This window comes from Chelonia mydas, chromosome 3, assembly GCF_015237465.2.
Source record: "Chelonia mydas isolate rCheMyd1 chromosome 3, rCheMyd1.pri.v2, whole genome shotgun sequence".
In the NCBI taxonomy this organism is placed as follows: Eukaryota; Metazoa; Chordata; order Testudines; family Cheloniidae; genus Chelonia; species Chelonia mydas.
Genome location: NC_057851.1, coordinates 101896893 through 101905538, shown reverse-complemented (window position 1 = coordinate 101905538; position 8646 = coordinate 101896893).

Genomic DNA, 8646 nt, shown 5'->3' with positions numbered 1-8646 from the left:
AGACTAAATGGTGCTTTCCTTAGTACCTCTTGGGTGTCAAACAATTCCTTTTGTGAACTACAAGTAGGCCCTAGGGTAGATAAAATTCTGGGATAATTAGATATTCTCTTGTTTTCATCACGTGAAATCAACTGTACAAGTCCTGAGTCATTATTCCCGCCATTACAGCATACCAGTTTCCGCCTAGTCACAAATACAGGTCTGCACTCTGAGTAAGGGATTAAAGCATTTAAAAAAAGCAAGCCACCTGAAAAATATGTTGTGTAATGATACAATGAAGAGTAGCAGTTCAGTTGGCATTTGTAGTAACAGTTTGGCCCTTGCTCACATTTTTGGCCCCTGCTGCCGGCAGCCTCATGATAGCACGAAAAGTTGCAGGAAAGTTTCAGACTAGTCAGGGGGAAAACTCGCTCCAGTTGGCTGCCTTCCCCAGTTCCCTGCCTCCTGAGGAAGAACAGCCCATCATAGCTGCAGCAGGAGGCCAAAGAATCCACAGAAGTTTATGGGTAGGGGAGCAGAGAGAGGAAGCAGCTGATACCATTGGCATGAGAGGGAATAGGGGAAGATAAAGCAAAGAGCCCAGCAACAAAAAGCAGCCTTGCTCCCTCCTCCCTTCTTGTGAAAATGCACTCCTCTCTCCTTCTCCCTGCCTCTCTATCCCAACACCACTAGGCCTGGGAAGGGGGAGAAACAGAGCCCTGCTGGAGGTACCGCCTGCCCCAGGCCTTGGGGGTGTAAGAATCCCAGAAGCTGACATACCACCTGGCCTCGTAAATCTGGGATATAAGGGGCAGAACTGAGGGCTGACAGGGGTACAGAAATAATTAGTTGGTAGTTTGGACACTAGCTCCAAGCTCCACACCATCAGGCAACATGTCATACACTTTTGTATCAACTTTACTGCTTGGTTCTTACACTTCATACAAATGAACAACTCCCCCCAAAACTCCACCGCAAGTCTCAGAGCCTGGATCAACTGACTTGGGCTTGCGCTACAGGGCTAAAATTAGCCATGTGGATATTCCTGCTTGGGCTGGAGCCTGGGCTCTGAAACCTGGTGAGGGAGAGGGGTGTCATGGAGTCACCGGGTGATACTCTGGTGGAACTACTCCATAAGAAGCCAGTCAGCACTTTGGTGTAGCATGCCTCCTCTCTCTGAGCATACTGTCACCAGGGCAAGAAGTTTACACAGCTTCAACCTTCCTGGGTCTGACCTTGGAGCATTCAGCATCCCCTTCCTCACCGTGCGCTTCCCGCAGTAAATCCGCCCGGGCGGGGCTCCTGGGAAAGCCAGAGAGCCCTGCACCCAACTCCACAATCAGATGTGACTCTCAGCCAGACAGTAAAACAGAAGGTTTATTATTCAACAGGAACACAGCGTAGACCAGAACTTGTTAGCACAGAAATCAGTGACTTTCAGCCAAGTCAATCTTGGGGAGTCCTGGGCCTGATACCCTGGACTCCCCCTCTTCCAGTCCCCCCATGCAGACTGCCAGCTTCCAGCGACCCGATCTCGGACACCCCCATTGCTCCTCCTCCTTGTCTTTGTCTTGCTTCCTGGGCAAAGGGTCACCTGGTCGTCACCTGATTGCATCCCCCTTCTGGGTCTCAGGTTACGAAGGGCACCGGTCATAGCATATGCGCAGGCAGCTGGAGCAGTCTCACCTGCCCCAGAGGTCTCAGTCAAAGTCACATACCCCTGCTCCCACCACCAAGGTATTGGTGCAGCACACAGGGAAACTGAGGCACACACAGTATTCATGCAAAACAGTAAAACCCACATAGGCTCAACAGTAAGACTCACATACAACATAACAAGGGACAATCCCCCCTTCGTCACGGGGGTCTCAGAACCCAGGGTCAAGCCTGAATGGGAACATCTATGCTGCTAATTTTAGCCTCATAGCACAGATCCTACAAGCCTGAGTCAGTTGACCAGGGCTCTTTGACTCACTGCTGCAGTGGTGGTGGGTGGTTTTGTTTTTTGGGGTGTTTTTTTGCAGTGTAGACATATGCCATGCTGTCTGGAGTGCTTCATGACCAAGAGTGCCCACCTCAGAGCAGACTGTCAAGAAGGAGGGCCGAGACTCCAAACTGGTTGTATGTTCTATAATTAGATTCCACCAACCTATTAACAAATGTGAACTCCTCAAGCACTGTAACAGTCTTACCATGGAGTCACAGACAGTCCGTTGGGCATTCCAGTCTATCTTGCCACCCAGGCAAGCTGGACTTAGTGACAGTTAGTTGCTATACACCCAAGATCACAAAAAATTCAGGTTGCTTCCAGTCCCAAGATGCCAGTCACTTACCCCAGGTCAATTGGTACTGTAGATCTCACACCAAAGACAAACACTTGTAGCTAATTCTACAGCAAACTAACTAAGGATTGATCAAAAAGAAATGAGAGTTGTTTACAGGTTAAACTAAACTGGGAGGAGAGGTAGATATGCTGGAGGGTAGGGATAGGCTACAGAGGGACCTAGACAAATTAGAGGATTGGGCCAAAAGAAATCTAATGAGGTTCAACAAGGACAAGTGCAGAGTCCTGCACTTAGGACGGAAGAATCCCATGCACTGCTACAGACTAGGGACCGAATGGCTGGGCAGCAGTTCTGCAGAAAAGGATCTAGGGGTTACAGTGAACGAGAAGCTGGATATGAGTCAACAGTGTGCTCTTGTTGCCAAGAAGGCTAACGGCATTTTGGGCTGTATAAGTAGGGGCATTGCCAGCAGATCGAGGGACGTGATCGCTCCCCTCTAGTCGACATTGGTGAGGCCTCATCTGGAGTACTGTGTCCAGTTTTGGGCCCCATACTATAAGAAGGATGTGGAAAAATTGGAAAGCGTCCAGCGGAGGGCAACAAAAAATGATTATGGGACTGGAACACATGACTTATGAGGAGAGGCTGAGGGAACTGGGCTTGTTTAGTCTGCGGAAGAGAAGAATGAGGGGAGATTTGATAGCTGCTTTCAACTACCTGAAAGGCAGTTCCAAAGAGGATGGATCTAGACTGTTCTCAGTGATACCAGATGACAGGAAAAGGAGTAATGGTCTCAAGTTGCAGTGGAGGAGGTTTAGGTTGGATATTAGGAAAAACTTTTTCAGTAGGAGGGTGGTGAAGCACTGGAATGCATTACCTAGGGAGGTGGTGGAATCTCCTTCCTTTGAGGTTTTTAAGGTCAGGCTTGACAAAGCCCTGGCTGGAATGATTTAGTTGGGGATTGGTCCTGCTTTGAGCAGGGGGTTGGACTAGATGATCTCCTGAGGTCCCTTCCAACCCTGATATTCTATGATTCTAAAGCATGTAAACTTATTACACAAAAGAGTTACCGTCTATAGTTCCAAAAGTTGACAGAGTGGTAATCTGTCAGCACTGAATGTCTTTTAGGGTTAACTCAGGTTGACCTTGGGGATCTCTGCTGCTGTTTCATAGTTCTAGCCCTGTCAGTGTCCAAACAACAAAGAGATGAAGATTTTTGTCATTTTTAAAAATTTCTTTCTTCTAAAATTCAAGCTGATGGGATGAGCCCCTTTGAATGTTGCCTCTTCATAAACGTGAAGGGGAAATTAACAAAAGTCTTTGTATTATGATTTCCCATTTAGTTTTAATAGGCCTTCTTGATGAGCAGGAGATGATCCCTCCTGATAGGTTCACAGTTCCACAGCAAAGGTTTTTTACAGTTATAAAGCACAAACTTAAATAGTATCTTTATCACATGCTATATAATACTATAAGTGAGATTAATGCATGAAGCACCATACAAGCATTTCATAAAGTCTGAACACTAAACCGTGTTAGAAGGTCAATGCCTGTCTTAACCATATTAACACACAGGTGAGCTGGACTAGTTTCCAGCAATGAATATGTCAATGCTTGGCTGAGGCCTAAAGCCTTGGCAAGAGCAGGCACCTGCTCTGCCAGTGTCACAACACACCCTTTGATAAAATGTATTTGGCAAGGTTTGGGTTTTGGAGAAGCAAAAGTGTGTGTGAGACAACAAGGTAGCTCAAAGCTGCTCACTTGTTTGCAGTGGGCAAGGGAGTTCAACCCTCCTGCACTCCCCCCCAAAACCCATGATTTCATTTTGTAAATCATAATGGGGGGGGGGTCTGATGATTTATGAACTTTCAGGGTGTAGGTTTGAATCCCAGTTGAATCTTATTTCTTGGCTTCTATTGCAAAACCTGGGTGAGGGTTCTGAAGGCAAGGAACTTTGTCACTGCCTCCAGTGGCTACTTTTTTTTTAAAAAAAGCTCTGAAAATGATCATCATTTTAGGACTAATGCAGCCTGGCATGTGTGTTTTAGAAAGAAACCATGCAGCACTGTAATTTTATATTAGACAATGGATTACAACAGAAAAGTAAAATATTAGAAAATCTTTTTCTTTCAAATAGAACTTAGTTTTAGTCTAATTTAAACTAATGATTAACTATTTTAGTTTCTACTGACCTCCATCATTATCACTCTCCATGTTAGATTTAAGCCATGAAATATTGAATAGAATGATGTCATACACACTGAATCCCCACTTCTGTCAGTGGAAGTACTCTGGATTTATACCAGTGTTACTGAAAAAGAATTTGCCCCACTATGTTAAATGACACTAAAAAAGCAGTAAAAAATATTTTAAAAATTATAAAACCCTAGGGAGATGTAACTAGACCAGATCATCTGGGCAAGATACATATATTTTAGTAGCTTATGAATCCCTTGAAATAAAACCATAACCAGACAGCAAAACTTAAGTTCCCCACTGCGGTAATTCACCAGGGGAAATCTTACTTCCTGCCCAACACTAAGCATCCGTATAATCATTTAACTAAAAAGCCAATAGCCAAAAGAATCATCATGGTTAATCATCAGGGAGTGGGGAGGGGAGATGGGGGGACAACACTTTTCTACATGTCATGTTATTCAGGCAGCACAGGCTGGAGGAGGGGGTAGTCTGGGTAACATGACGTAGGTTGTCTTTCAAGATGAGACATATGGAGTTTTTTGAAAATTAACATTGGAACAAAAGGCAGTCACCATAAAACTCCCGAGTAAAATTACCTGATCTTATTTCATGTTTCTTTTTGAAACCCAGAAGTTATCAAAGAGGATACAGTAGGTTACCTAAAGCTACTGCTTGAGAAAAACCCTTCGGTCCCTAGCAAACACTGGTGTCATGACAGTATTTATCACTAATGAGGGAGAAAACATGCACTAGGACACAAATTACTATATCTAGTCATGCTAATTTTTAACCCCTTCCCATCTACAATATGTTTACTGTATGACATGTGACTCTAGCAAGATGAAAAACTGAGCAACTGGGTTTTTAAATCCTCTATTTTTAATCCCCTTTTAAAAAAAGCCTTGTTAGTATAACACAAACTGAAATTGTGACTCTTCAGTTGTATGGTTTTCTAGTATGTTATAGTGAAGTACGCTGGAGTAAAACGGTATGGTTCCTGGGGCCCTCCCCAAACCAAGATATGCACCTCAAACCTCCTCACTTAGGCACATGCAAAAGTTTTTGCAAGATCGGCACCTAACTTAGTGTGGTGTGGTTCTAGTCACACTGTATAAAATTAAGCTCAGTGTAAGGACTGGGGCCTTAGATACTACAGTGCTATATTGAATCATAGAATATTAGAGATGGAAGAGACCTCAGGAGGTCATCTAGTTCAATTCCCTGCTCAAAGCAGGACCAACACCAACTAAATCATCCCAGGCAAGGCTTTTTCAAGCCGGGCCTTAAAAACCTCTAAGGATGGAGATTCCACCGCCGCCCTAGGTAACCCATTCCAGTGCTTCACCACCCTCCTCGTGAAATAGTGTTTCCTGATATCCAACCTAGACCTCCCACACTGCAACTTGAGACCATTGCTTCTTGTTCTGTCATCTGCCACCACTGAGAACAGCCTAACTCCATCCTCTTTGGAACCCCCCTTCAGGTAGTTGAAGGCTGTTATCAAATCCCCCCTCACTCTTCTCTTCTGCAGACTAAATAACCTCAGTTCCCTCAGCCTCTCCTCATAAGTCATGTGCCCCAGACCCCTAATCATTTTCATTGCCCTCTGCTGGACTCTCTCCAATTTGTCCACATCCCTTCTGTAGTGGGGGGCGGGGGAGGGCAAAACTGGACACAGTACTCCAGGTGTGGCCTCACCAGTCAGAATAAAAATACCTTAGAAATACTTAAGCTAGCTAAATAGACAGCTATGCCAATGACCAACATTGTAAATAAATAGAACTTTATGCTAGGTACTTATATGGCTCCCCCCATATAGTATCTGAGAACCTCACAAGCTAATAAAGTATTTATCCTTACACCACACCTCTGAGGTAAAGAAGCGTTTTTATGCCCCTGGGAAAGTGAGGGTATGGCTACACTGCAATTAAACACCCAGGGCTAGCCCATGTCAGGTGACACAGGTCAGCAAGGGGTATTTAATTGCAGAGTAGACATACCCAAATTGCCCAGAACCTTAAAAGCATCTAAGTATCTAGCTGCCTCTTTAGGCACCTAAGTACACCATTTAAGCACCAATCCTATAGGCATGATCAGAGCACACCTAACATCGGTTACCTGCCCAGTCCCCTCATCAGGAGGCAGGAAACGGGTAGGTTGAAGGGCAGCAGAGCACTTGTACAAAAGACAGCTGGGTACACAGGCACACCTAGGGCAAGCATGGGACAGGTACTGAGTGTGAGCAGGAAACAGAGAGAGAGTTTCAGCTGCTAAGGTGTAGGGCCCTCCAGGAGAGGGCTCGCAGCTGAGGATCATGAGCAGAGGGAGGCACCTAACTCTGGCTCATCTGTGCACTGATTTCAATGGTAATTTTGAAAATTTTCTCTGAAAAAAAAAAGATCAGGCCACCCATGGCATTTAGTTTCCTAAAAAATAATATAGATGTCTAATTTTAGGTGCCCAATAAGGCTATAATGAACATAAGCACTGGTGTACTGGTAATTTGGGAAGTAACTATCCTGCACATTATGGGCAAAAGTCTCAGGTGTGTAAATAGGTACAGCTTTACTGAAGGAAATGGAGCTATGCTGATTTACACCAGCTGAGAATATATACCACCTGCAGCATATAGCCCATGGAAACCCCTTATGTTGCATGTGGGATCACACTTTATTGTTAGAGATCACTATATATGCCAGGTCCAGGCTGTGGGCAGCTTGGCCTAGGGATTAGCATCAGGCACAGACCAAGGACGCAGGAGCCAATTAGCAGGAATTAGGCCAAGTCAAGATACTGGGAAGCCAGGTTACCAGGAGGCCAGAATCAGATGACAGAACTGGAGGACAGGAACCAGGAGGCAGTTACCAAGAGTCAGGCCAAACCAGGATACCAGAAGAAAAGAACAGGCAGGATGCAACCCCACTGTTTGGAGAACTTCCAGTTTCTGCCTCTTTCTTAATTAGGGGCTGTGGCCCAATCAGGAGCCTTGGAGCTCTCCCAGAGCGTAAGGGTAGGGCTTGAGCCCCAGTTGGGCTTCATGGACCCTAATCCCAGCTGCTGCCTGCAAGCTGCCAGGTGGAGGATTGGAGTGTGAAGATTCCCAACACCTCATGTGGTGACCCCAACACCCCCTCCCCCCATGGATCTGGGTTCAAGGTCTGATATCATGTCATAATGACTTAGTCTTTATGGCCACCCATTTGGGAAACTGGAAATCTGTAATCTATTCCTAAATTTCTATTAGCACTCACTGCTATCAGCGAGTTGGTGTGTTGCTGTCTCGACAACCAAGAAGAGGGGATGCTGCTGTCTCGACAACCAAGAAGAGGGGGTGGTTGATTACACTCCTATTGACTTGAATGGGAGTCACTTGTATCCCTCAGCAGGAGAATTAGGCTTTGGACATAAGGATTTTTTTCTGAAATAATTTTTCCATACTGCTAGTGTGTGGAGGGGCATTTCTTTGTTTTTAGATCTATAGTTTAAAGCACTGATGGCTATTTCGGAATGAAAGACTGCTATGGTGTAAATTACTATTATTATTAGGTAGTTGGGACTAACTCAGTCAGCCAAACACTCCTCTCTCATTTCCATTTGATTGTATTCCTGATTTTCAAAATCCTTAACTTCAGAGATTGCTACTGGATTAATGGCAGTCTCTGCACTGAGGCGTACAGGGACTATAACAAGACAGGCTAATTAAATAAGACATCTGATCACTGGCTGAAGGTGATGATGGGAAGGATTGACACAAACCCGTTTACCCCTACTCACCTGGCTCTATGACCCAAAGTAAAAAATGTGACGTTTTATGCTCTTGTGTGGGTGTACTGCCTCAGCCATGATCTGGTTCTTATACTGTAAGCTCTTCAAGGTAGGGCCACCTCTCCTGAAGTTATTTGCATGGTACTACCACAATGTGGCTGTGACCCTGGCTGGAGCCTTTGGAATATCAGAGTTAAAAAGTAACTGTAGTTAGGTGAAGTCTATTTTTTTTCATGAGTCACATGTAGCTTCATGCTGCCTCACTGCACTGTTTCTCCCTATCGGCCTAAATGGTCCATTACCCTAGATCAGCACTGTGAAAGCGGTCTTGCAGCCTAGTGAAAGATCAACACAGGCATTTCTTCTGTGACCTATGCTAAAGGATGGCATGTGACTTTCTTCTTTTCTGGACCAGAGG